The following is a 12561-nucleotide window of genomic DNA, read 5'->3' on the forward strand; positions in this document are numbered from 1 at the left end:
CGTGGCTTCATGGGGAAGGGGTGTGGCCACAAAATAATACCAATTCATATTACATATTATAGTAGTCTCCATTATTCAAATTACGCTGCACAGCAGCGCTACTACACCAGGTACAGATTACGGTGGACAGATTCCCCTTTTTACACATTACAGCAGACAGCATCCACTTTTTACACATTATGGTAGACAGCGTCCCCTTTTACACATTACCGCAGACAGCTTCCCCTTTTTACACAATATGGCAGACAACATCCCCCTTTTTACACATTATGGCAGACAGCGTGCCCCTTTTTACACATTATGGCAGACAGCGTGCCCCTTTTTACACATTACGGCAGACTGCGTCCCCTTTTTACACATTATGGCAGACAGCGCCCCCTTTTTACACATTTCGGCAGACAGCGTCCCCCTTTTTACACATTATGGCAGACAGCGTCCCCCTTTTTACACATTATGGCAGACAGTGTCCCCCTTTTTACACATTACAGCAGACAGCGTCCCCTTTTTACACATTACAGCAGACTACGTGCCCTTTTTACACATTACGGCAGACAGTGTCCCCTTTTATACATTACGGTGGACAGATTCCCCTTTTACACATTACGGCAGACAGCATCCCCGTTTTACGCATTACGGCAGACAATGTCCCCTTTTACACATTACAGCAGACAGCTTCCCCTTTTTACACATTACGGCAGACAGAGTCCCCCTTTTTACACATTACGGCAGACAGCATTCCCCTTTTTACACATTACAGCAGACAGCTTCACCATTTTACACATTATGGCAGACTGCGTCCCCTTTTTTACACATTACGGCAGACTGCGTCCCCTTTTTACACATTACGGCAGCATCCCCTTTTATACATTACGGCGGACAGATTCCCCTTTTGCACATTACGGCAGACAGCATCCCCTTTTTACACATTACAGCAGACAATGTCCCCTTTTACACATTATGGCAGATAGCTTCCCCTTTTTACACATTACGGCAGACAGCGTCCTCCTTTTTACACATTACGGCAGACAGCGTTCTCCTTTTTACACATTACGGCAGACAGCGTCCCCTTTTTACACATTATGGCAGACAGCGTCCCCCTTTTTACACATTACAGCAGACAGCGTTCCCCTTTTTACACATTACAGCAGACAGCTTCACCTTTTTACACATTACGGCAGATTGCGTCCCCTTTTTAACACATTACGGCAGACTGCGTCCCCTTTTTACACATTACGGCAGCATCCCCTTTTATACATTACGGCGGACAGATTCCCCTTTTACACATTACGGCAGACAGCATCCCCTTTTTACACATTACAGCAGACAATGTCCCCTTTTACACATTACGGCAGACAGCGTCCCCCTTTTTACACATTACGGCAGACAGCTTCACCTTTTTACACATTATGGCAGACAGCATCCCCTTTTTACACATTACAGCAGACAGCGCCCCCTTTTTTACACATTACGGCAGACAGCATCCCCTTTTTACACATTACGGCAGACAATGTCCCCTTTTACACATTACGGCAGACATCATCCCCTTTTTACACATTACGGCAGACAGCGTCCCCCTTTTTACATATTACGGCAGACAGCGTCACCTTTTTACACATTATGGCAGACAGCGTCCCCTTTTTACACATTACGGCAGACTGCGTCCCTTTTTACACATTACGGCACACAGCATCCCCTTTTTACACATTACGGCAGTCAGTGTCCCCTTTTTTACACATTACAGCAGACACAGTCCACCTTTACACATTAGGTAGACAGACTGATAGATAGATAGATAGATAGACAGATAGAATAAATGATACTTACCATCTCTCCGCTGGCTCAGGCAGTCAGGCTCCTTGGTGCTGGCAGCTCCGGGGGCAGGGGAGAAGAAGGAGGAGGGAGGGAGAGGAGGGAGCTGCAGCAGCGCAGTGTAATTGCTGGTGGCGCCACATGCAGCTGTCCCTCTCCTTCCACATTGGCTGGCCGCTGCCGCTGTGAATGCTGGAATGAGGGAAGTGCATCCCAGCATTCACAGCAGCGCCGGCCAGCCAATGCGGAAGGAGAGGGACTGCTGCAGTGGCGCCACCATCAATTACATAGCGCTGCTGCGGCTCCCTCTTCCCCCTCCCTCCTCCTCCTTCTCCACTGCTCCCTCTCCTCCTCCGGCACAGGCGGCTTGTAATGAGTCAATTTGACTCGTTACAAGCTGCTGACTTTAGGGAATGGGGGCCGTTGTGCCCTCAGTGCCCTCAGTGCCCTTTGTTTGTGAAAACAGAGGCATGTCAGCACAGTTTGGGGGGAGGGAAGAGGCCAGGGTCTCCATCGTTAGATGAAGGTTTTCTGACCTCTTACCAGGATCTGGGATGGGTGGCTTACCCCAAGCTGCCCAATGGTGTCGCAGTGATCTAATGCTGTGACCTAGGATGCAAGTCGGGTCACTACTGCAACAGGAGGCATCTACATGTAATAGACGCCTCCTACTGCATTTACTGTACATTCTCAGGAAATTGAAAAAATGTGTGAATATCTTATATTTGGTTTTGATGTGCTTTTCATGCTTTCAGCTATACTCCATATTACTCAACAGACGTCTGCTGACCATATACAAAAAAAATAATATTGGATGCTTTTAGCAGAAAACTAATGATTTAGGGGTCTATTCATAAAGCAGTGAAAAGTGTGAAGAAGTGAGCCAGTGGAGAAGATGCCCATAGCAAGTTGGCAACCAATCAGCAGCTACTTTTTATTTTATAGAATGCATTTTAAAAATGTTACCTCAACACTGATTGGTTTCCACAAGCAACTTCTCCACTTTCTCACTTCTCCACAGTTTTCACAGCTTCATGAGTAGAGCTCTAAATCATTAAACTGAATGAAGTTCAAGTAATGTCCTCCACTCTTCATTATGTCATGGGACATAGCGTCATGTTTCTTTTACACAGCTGGCAGATATAGAGTGGTTGTAGTAAAGAGGGGTTAGCAAGGCCAGATCAAGCCTTTGGGGGACCCATGGCACTTATTACAGGGGGCTCCCATCCCCACTTCTGCGTCCCTCCCACTCTTGTCATCACCTCTCCCACTCATCATCTTGCATGCCCCCATTTATTGTGCAGTATGGCTCCAGTTATCATCTGGCCTGTCCATACTACAGGACAACATGCAATAGTGTGCTCTGGGCAGGAAGGGGGCCTGAGAGGGGGGCCCAGATTATTCATTCCCTGTGCACACCTTTAATCTGGCTCAGGAGGTGGGTGAAGATGATAGGTTTAAAAATGTGCCCAATTTCTTACTTGGGCTCTCCAAGGCCTAATGGATAAATAATAACGTAATTCAGGACTGTCTCATCTTACACTACTGTAGATAGATGGCGTTTTTCTCTACCAGATCATTCCCATCTGTTGTCAGTCAGCAAGCACTGGTGTGGGAGGGTCACCCTGGTCTGGTCCATCATATAATTCTTACATATACAATACACTTGGACTTTGTAGAGGAAAATCAGCTACATTAAATATTCTCAAGAAAGTTATATTATTACTTTGGTTGATTTTTCCCTTTCAGTTTATATTGTCCCTTGAGTTTCACCTGTTGGTGGAGCCCCAGCTTATGCAGCACCTTGTGGCTATTTTAAAGATTAATGTCAACAGACCTTTCTTATCATACTTGTAAATGGTTTTCACTTTAATGTTTAAAATAATGTCTCTCTCATACCATTAACTTGCAGCTAGGAACCTGTCAGTCATAAATCATAAATGAAAAAAGGGCAAGCTAATGCACAAATTTTACTTGTTTAAAATTTGAGAGTGCATGTAAAGTAGGGAAGCAAAGATTAAAATAATGCAGAAACAGCACTGAGTAAAAGCAGATTTAACAAAGTGAAGGAAGAAGCTTTTTAGAGGAGGTGGATGATAAAATCTTAATGAAGAAACAGGCATTATAAAAAAAATGCATTCCATTGCTTGTTTTTGCTTATGCGTATACAATCATATAGTATTATAAATAAACATTACATGATACGTCATGAATTTATTCTGCTTATGCATTCTGAATTTGCGCTGAGGACACATAATCACTATAAGCTCGCTGCATTAGCCTAAGTTTTTAGGTGCAGTGTCAGAACTAAAAACTACAGTAAGCCATTATATACTTACAGTACACACACACACACACACACACACACACACACACACACACACACACACACACACACACACACACTTAATTTTAACAACTGGGTGGCACACATACACTGATTAAAATTCCTTTATTAGTTCAATGTTAGGTTCTGTATTACTGTATGTGTCCTTTCCTCAGGGATACAATATGAAAAAGACAATTACATACCATCAAACCCCAAGGTCCAGATGAATTAATCGTACAAATGCCACCAGTTGCTTTACATATCTGTGGTCCCCTGCCATCAGGGCCGGATCAAGGCTCCAGGGGGCCAGGGGTACTTTAGACAAGGGGGGGCCCTGAGGGCTAAATATAGTGTATATACTGTAGGAAGGGGAGGTTCCTTACAAATATCTATCTATCTATCTATCTATCTATCTATCTATCTATCTATCTATCTATCTCTAAGATTGATAAAAGTGTGCTGTTGGAGGCAGAAACAAAGGATAGCACATTTTATTAAATAGAAAATTAGCATACATTCACACAAGACACACATAGCATACATAAACACTCACAAACAGCATACATACATACATACATACATACATACCACACAGCATACACACACACACACACACACACACACACACACACACACACACACACCATACATACACACACACACACTACACACCAACATATACACACACACACTACACACCAACAACACACAGACACACACACACACACACACACACACACACACACACACACACACACACACACACTACACACCAACAACATATACACACACACACTACACACCACCAACACACACACACACACACACACACACACACACACACACACACACACACACACACACACACACCACTAACCAACTGACAGAGGAGAAGAGGAGGAGATTCTGCCGGAGTCCATGTGAGTTAAACACAGCAGCTGCTGCACATGCTCAGCAGCTCCCTCCACTGTGTCCCTCCACTGTGTGAGAGAGGCTAGAGAGCTCAGCTGATCAGAGACAGAGCTCAGTGAGGAGCAGCGTACACTTCATTCACGGCAGTTCGTTAGTGCCTGTGGGTGGCCCCACCGGGTGCAGAGACGGAGACAAGGCTGTCTCCGTCTCTGAAACACAAAATTTGTCTGCAGAGGGGAAAGTTTACACCACTGCCACCAATGAATGAACTTCCTAAAATAAAATAAAAACTACCAGTGCTTGACGGCAGGCACGGGGGGGCCTTAAATATGGGGGGCCCAGGGTAATGTGTCCCCTGGGCTCCCCCCTTAATCTGGCTCTGCCTGCCATGCTGACAGGGAGAGAACACCAGGCCAAGCAAAAATATATATCTGGGAGTGCAGGTCTCAACAGCTGCTATTTTATACAGTATTTATATACACATATTTATATACCACTCTTGGGTGTGTGGCTGCGCTCTTATATATGCATGTCTTGGCGGCATTGTGATGCTTGAGGCAAAGTCCAAGGCCACCCAAGGTGTGCGTATATCAGAGCACCCACCAAAGAGTGGTATATCTTATAAAATGGACCCTGTTGTACAAAATAGTTCTATGCTGAGAGGTGTGCGGTCATTAGGAAATGCACAGTCATGTGATTTAGTGTTCCAGTCATGTTAGTGAGATTTCTGTCATCTTAACACACCATTTTATAATCCATCTATGGAGGTCATTCCGAGTTGTTCGCTCGCAAGGCGATTTTAGCAGAGTTGCTCACGCTAAGCCGCCGCCTACTGGGAGTGAATCTTAGCATCTTAAAATTGCGAACGACGTATTCGCAATTTTGCGATTACAAACTTCTTAGCAGTTTCAGAGTAGCTTCAGACTTACTCGGCATCTGCGATCAGTTCAGTGCTTGTCGTTCCTGGTTTGACGTCACAAACACACCCAGCGTTCGCCCAGACACTCCCCCGTTTCTCCAGCCACTCCTGCGTTTTTTCCGGAAACAGTAGCGTTTTTCCCCACACGCCCATAAAACGGCCTGTTTCCGCCCAGAAACACCCATTTCCTGTCAATCACACTACGATCGCCTGAGCGAAGAAAAAGCCGTGAGTAAAAATCCTAACTTCATAGCAAATTTACTTGGCGCAGTCGCAGTGCGGACATTGCGCATGCGCACTAAGCGGAAAATCGCTGCGATGCGATGAAATTTACAGAGCGAACAACTCGGAATGAGGGCCTATATACAGTATCACATAATATTATTTTTAAAAATACCGCTTATACAATATCCCAATTGTAATGTATATTGCATTTATATTCAAAGTATTAGTAAAAGCCCCAATACACAAACTTCATAAGAGAGGAAATCAGGAATGGACGGAATCTCTTCATAAGACCATAAAATATTGGCCTGAGGAATCAAAGTTTTCTTTACATAGTCCTTGTGGACTAATTCCGTACGGGTTGTATAAACAAACCCTCATACCAACAAAAATAGCAGAGAAAAAAATACTTTTGTCTCTCCCTTACTGAAAAAACCCTCCCAACCTCTTATCAATTACCACCTCATTCTCCCTCCTTCCCTTTGCTTTCAACCTTCTTGAGTAGGTTATTTATAACCATGTCCCCTCTTTCCTTGACACTCACACCCTCATTTACTCATTCCCTCATTATTTGTCACCTTGATTAATGTAATCTCCTTCTCTCTGGCCCTCCCAAGTACTACCTTACCTAGCTTCAATCTATCCTACACACTGCTGCCTACCTTATTTACAGTACATCTCTCTGTGTTCTACCTTAGCTGACCCACTTTTCCAAGCCCGATACTCAGTGGCGTAACTAGAAATTTTTCTCCCCCAAGCCAAAAAATTCTCTGGCGCCCCCTCCCCCCATCCATAATTGGCACTAGTAAAGCGATGAATCTGCGCGCGATGAAAATGGGTGTGGCTTTGTTGAAATGGGCGTGGCTTCACATAAAGGGGCATGGCATTGCAGGAAAAGACTACCTTATACCCCAGTTTTGCAACCTGCACGCCCAGACGTTGGCCACCACAGGAAAGAAAAATAATCCTGATTCATGCCCCTTACATTATTTGTAATTTTTCCTCCGTATAGTAATGGCCAGTATACATTATGCTACATACTGCAATGGCCCTTAGACATTATGCCACACACAATAATGCGCATGACACAATATGCACACACCATAATGCCCCCGACACATTATGCCACACACCGTAATGCCTGTGACACATTATGACAGGAATTGCAATGCCCGTTATACATTTTGCTACACACTGCAATGCCCCTGATACATTATAGCACATACAATGCCTGTGATACATTATGACACACACCGCAATGTCCGTGATACATTATGCCACATACCACAATGCCCGTGATATAGTATTCCACACACCGTAATGCCTGACACATTATGACACACACCGCAATGTCCGTGATACATTATGCCACACACTGCAGTGACCCTGAGACATTATACCACATACCACAATGCCCGTGATATAGTATACCACACACCGTAATGCCTGTGACACATACCGCAATGCCCATTATACCCTATGCCACACACCGCAATGTCTGTTATACATTATGCCACACTGCAGTGCCCCTGAGACATTATACCACATACCACAATGCCCCGTGATATAGTATGCCACACACCGTAATGCCTGTGACACATTATGACATACACCGCAATGTCCGTGATACATTATGCCACACACCACAATGCCCATTACACATTAAGTCCTACAGTAAGGCTTCTAATTACTTTTAAATTACCTGCTCATTGCCAGGGGTTTCATGCTGTTGGTTCCATGCACGGTGCCAGGGGTTTTCATGCTCGGGGTGTCATGCTTGTTGCCAGGGGTTTCATGCACTGGGTGTTATGCCTGTTGCCAAGGGTTTCATGCACTGGGGGTCATGCTCGTTTCTAGGGGGTAATGCTGTTGCTAGGGCTATGCTCCCAGTGCCAGATATTCCGCCACAGTGCCAGGTACACACATGCCCCCAATGCAAATATGCCCGCCCCCAAGTGCCAGGTACACATATGCCCCCTCAGTGCCACATATGCCCCCCCAAGTGCCAAATATGCTCCCCCTCCCCCAGTGTCAAATATGCTCCCCCAGTGCCAGTTACAACTCCCCCCCGCTCCCCCGCTGTTTTGTGAAGGATGGACATGGAGGGCACATTGCGCACATCTCCTGTGTCCCTCCTGCATCTCCGGCGTGTCTTTAAAATGAAGTGCCGGTTCGTGAGCCAATCAGAGCTCACGAATGGGCACTTCATTTAATAGACCCGCTGGAGACACAGGAGGGACAGAGAGGCACGCGCTGTGCCCTCCGTGTCCATCCTTCACAGCAGCGGCTAGGGTGCCAGCGGAGGGAAGGAGGGAAACAGCAGATTGACATGCGGACGACTCATCCGCATGTCAGTCTGCTCTGCGCTAAATCAGTGGCGGCGCCCCCCGCAGCCCTGCGCCTCCAAGCCACCGTGAGGGCTGCAGGGGCAGTAGTTACGCCACTGCCGATACTGATTTCCTGTCTTCTACAGAATCAACTTTAATCTAATCACCCCGGCCTGCAAAGCTCTCAGACTCACCTCTCACCCTACATGTCCAACTCATTTCTACAGTATATACACTCCATTTCGCACCATCTATTCTACCAATGACTATCGCCCCCTACTGCTCTTTGCATTGCTTCCTCTAGCATTTTGTGCCTTCTGCTCAATTTGATTATCCATTAGTCTCCAAGGCTCCAAACCTGCTCTCAATACCCACCTCTTCATTCAAGCTTAACATTTCTGCCTTTGCTTCCATCTCTACTCCCCACTTAATGCCAACTTATTTGTGCCTGATCTTTTCCTCTAGGATGTAGCATGAGTAGAGTCCTCTTCCCTTAAGTTTTCCCTCCTAACATTGCACCCTTATCTTACTGTTTCTTGAACCCATCCTCCTGGGCAATGGCTGACCTCACTTCACTGATATTTATCCTTATCACTTATGCTCTCTGTCTTGTGCCACATTACAGTGCACCAGATCATATTATGCCACATTACTGTCTCCCTTACCATTATAACATCAACTACACACACATCTCACTTAAAATGGAATGTCACCCCATTCAGGCTGATCAGTGGGTTGAACTCATTTGCATAGCCTGCAAATCTGGGAAATTGGTATGCAACTATATGAGCTGGGTCTGGGAACCCCTACGCTTCTGGGTTCTATAACAATGGCACACTTCTTCTACAAACAGGAAAAACACAAAGGAGAACTTAAGATCACATCTTCGTGGCCCTGCCCCATGACTACAGAAAATCACAGTTCCCAGCTCAGATGTATTTTTAGGCATCCCTTCAATGTACAATACTACCAATTGCAAAACCTATTCTTTGTAAAATTTACACTTGGGCAAACAGAAATAAAAATGTATTTCCAACAAGGATTTACACCAGATGGAAAAACTGACTTGGTAGTAAAGGAGGAGATAACTCTACTATCAATAATTAGGACACTGCAGTTTAAGTGGGAATGATTTATTCACTATATTTTTATTTCTTGCAACTTAACCTCCACTATGATCTTCCCCTCTGCTCAAGTTGCAGCACTTGTAAGAGCAGGTCCCTGCAGCCAATTTGGACTTGTCTCATGCTAACTACTTTTAAAGTTGCACATAGAACGGCATGTGGGACGCAGTGAGGACAGTAGAGAAACCCCCTTCCCAGGACCAGTATACCTTTTGTGGTCATTAAACCCTTCTACCCTCACTTAGCAAATGACAAATGATCAGCCCTCAAGTGGAATTACCCATGGCACTCCATCTTGCAAAGCACAGCGGAAACGTGTGTTATGGGATGTGTCCATGTGAAAGCCCAACTTACACTAGATAACTGGGTAAATTTGCACATCTACCCACTTGCTGCATTTTACTAACATCCTCAGGACTGGATTAATGTTTGTGTAGGCCCCAGGGCAACCAACTGGTGGGCCCCTACCAATACAATTGTCATTTTGACAGCTAAAAAGACCATTCTGCAGATATGGATTCAGCCAGGAATGCCTCCTTTCTTTCTCTCTTCAAGGAAAACATTTTTCTTGTTCAGGATGGATTGACTGCATGCTTCTTTGGCCTAAAAAATCTAGGGTTACTACATTTTTGGATGTTTGAGAAAGTTACATAGCTATTACACCATTGAAGACACAGCAGCTGCTTTTCCAAACTTTTAGTCTACTTTGTGGTATTTACTGCGATTGGCTGATAACGACTGTATCCTCCAATAGCCTTGTCAGGAAACACCTAGTCAGCACAGCACTGGTATTTATATCAGTTAATGTTTTTGAACTCTCTGTTATGATCTTTATTTCTTAACTTATCGGTGGTTACTGTATGTAGTTCTTGGCTTCTGCACGTATTATCAGCTTCATATCTCAAGGTAAGAGAAACCTAATCCTAACCCTCCCTCCCCACACTGCCTAACTCTAAGCCTCCCCCAGCAGCCTAATCTCAACCCTTCCCCCGCAACCTAACCCTAACCCTTCCCCTGCAGCCTAACCCTAACCCTGCCCAGCATACTTATGTTTGGGATTCCAGCTGTCGGGATTCCAGAATCGTCATTTTGACAGCTGTCGGGATTCCGGCTTAGGTATTCAACTACTGCCAACTACATCCCCTCCCTGTACCACAAATGTGTTGAACACACTCTAGTGCACCCAGTTCACATTATGTCACACAGAAACTTTAGTACACATTTGAGAGTCTGCAACACGGTTTCTCACTCTACCAATGTGTGTGGGTCCCTCCGTGTGTGTGGAGGTCCCTGAACAATTGCCCTGGCTGCCTTGTTGTTGGTCCAGCATTGTTCTCTAATAACCTGGGATTGTTCCTGGTAGACATTTTCTCCAGAACTCCCCTTGTTCTTTTCAGAGACCAAATGAAACAAGCACGGAGGTAGGGGGTAGACCAGCATGTGCAATTAAAGCATAGATAGTGTATGTCCACATAGAAAGATGGACTGATAATGTGATTCTTGAAAATGTAATGCTTTCAGAAGATGGGGACTTGTGATTGGTCATCTGACTCACTCTTACCTCCTCTGCAATTTTGAAGTAGAAAAAACATTGATTGATAGCGAGAACAAGCATTTCTTCAGGAAAAACAGCAGCATGTAGCTCCAGGCAAGAGAACTAGGAGGTCAGCAATATAAATTATATATAAATGCATATGCAATGGTACAGGTTTAAAAGAAAAACAAGTAAATTTTATTTACTAGTAGACCCTGGTAACTCCAGTATGTCTCTGTCTGTGTGGACCCTTAAATATATAACTTTGTTGATAATTCATCCTTTGTGAATGATTATTAATGTTAGAAAAAGGAAGTTAGCTCTTGACCATTCAAAGTTATTATAAAAATGAAATCTTTGTTTGAAACTGCTATATTAACTGAAGAATTTATCACCCAGGGCACAATGGGGAATTATAGTACTACTGAAATTCCATTGTGCTACAATTAATAAGAGCGTCCTCAAAAACTGGGATTGTATTATGACAATTTTTAAGTAGTCCATAATATAATGTTAAGTATGTTAAACTAGTATTAACCCATTTGTTTTACAATTTTCTACCAGTATTGTAGCTTTCTAAAATCTACAAATCTGGAAAAATATATATATATATTTTTTCCTCCCAGTTGTCTGAATAGCAACTAGCATAATAAAAGTAGCAATTTAAGGTATTAATAGTATGCCAAAGACTATTGAAAGGAATATCAAGTCCACTACTATACTTTACAATTTAGTACTATATTACTTGTGTACAATTATGTGTCAGATACCTTGCAACTACCCGTGTTAAAGATTGCTTGGAGACACGGATAACTGTGAGTCATAATTACTGTATACTATGAGTATGTTTGATAAGGAAATAGGTCTTTGCAAAGGAAAATAACTGCCTGTCACAAGTCTTTATGTAATTCAAGGATTATCACTAGGTTCTTCTTTTGCCCTGTAATATAATTTAAAAGAAAGTTCATCAAATATGACATGTTAATGCAAGTAAAATGCTTTGCCCTTAGCAGTTTGGCACACATGGCTTCTAACCCAAAGAAAATGGAGATCCGTCATTTCTGCTGAAACCTTAGAGGCATGTAGCAAATGAGATATGTACAAGTTCTACTATGACAAGCAAAGAACGTGACACCAAAACTTAATAAGCCTTGAAAAGTCACAGGTAACTGCTGTAAATTGCAAATACAAAAATGACTGACAATCATTTTGAAATGTCTTGCATTTGTAGTAGCTGTTCCCCGGTGATTTCATGCAAGTATAGCATCTGTAAGTACACACAGAAAGATGGGCTGATCATATTGTGAGCCGTCCAAATTCATGCCAACTATTTGTAAGTGGTGCTTCAAGTGGCAGAGTATTGAGCATTTTCTGAGATATAA

General features: G+C 43.8%; 1 protein-coding gene and 1 long non-coding RNA gene across 3 annotated transcripts in view; both read left to right on the top strand.

Annotated features, from left to right (window-relative positions):
- Positions 1-12561, top strand: part of POU6F2 (POU class 6 homeobox 2) — a 677794-nt gene that overhangs the window by 220576 nt on the left and 444657 nt on the right. The window lies entirely within an intron of this gene.
- On the top strand, positions 11180-12386 carry LOC134927703 (uncharacterized). Its single transcript, XR_010177710.1, has 2 exons — positions 11180-11309; positions 12190-12386. It is a non-coding gene; the product is annotated as an uncharacterized LOC134927703 (long non-coding RNA).

This window comes from Pseudophryne corroboree, chromosome 5 (assembly GCF_028390025.1).
Source record: "Pseudophryne corroboree isolate aPseCor3 chromosome 5, aPseCor3.hap2, whole genome shotgun sequence".
NCBI lineage: Eukaryota > Metazoa > Chordata > Amphibia > Anura > Myobatrachidae > Pseudophryne > Pseudophryne corroboree.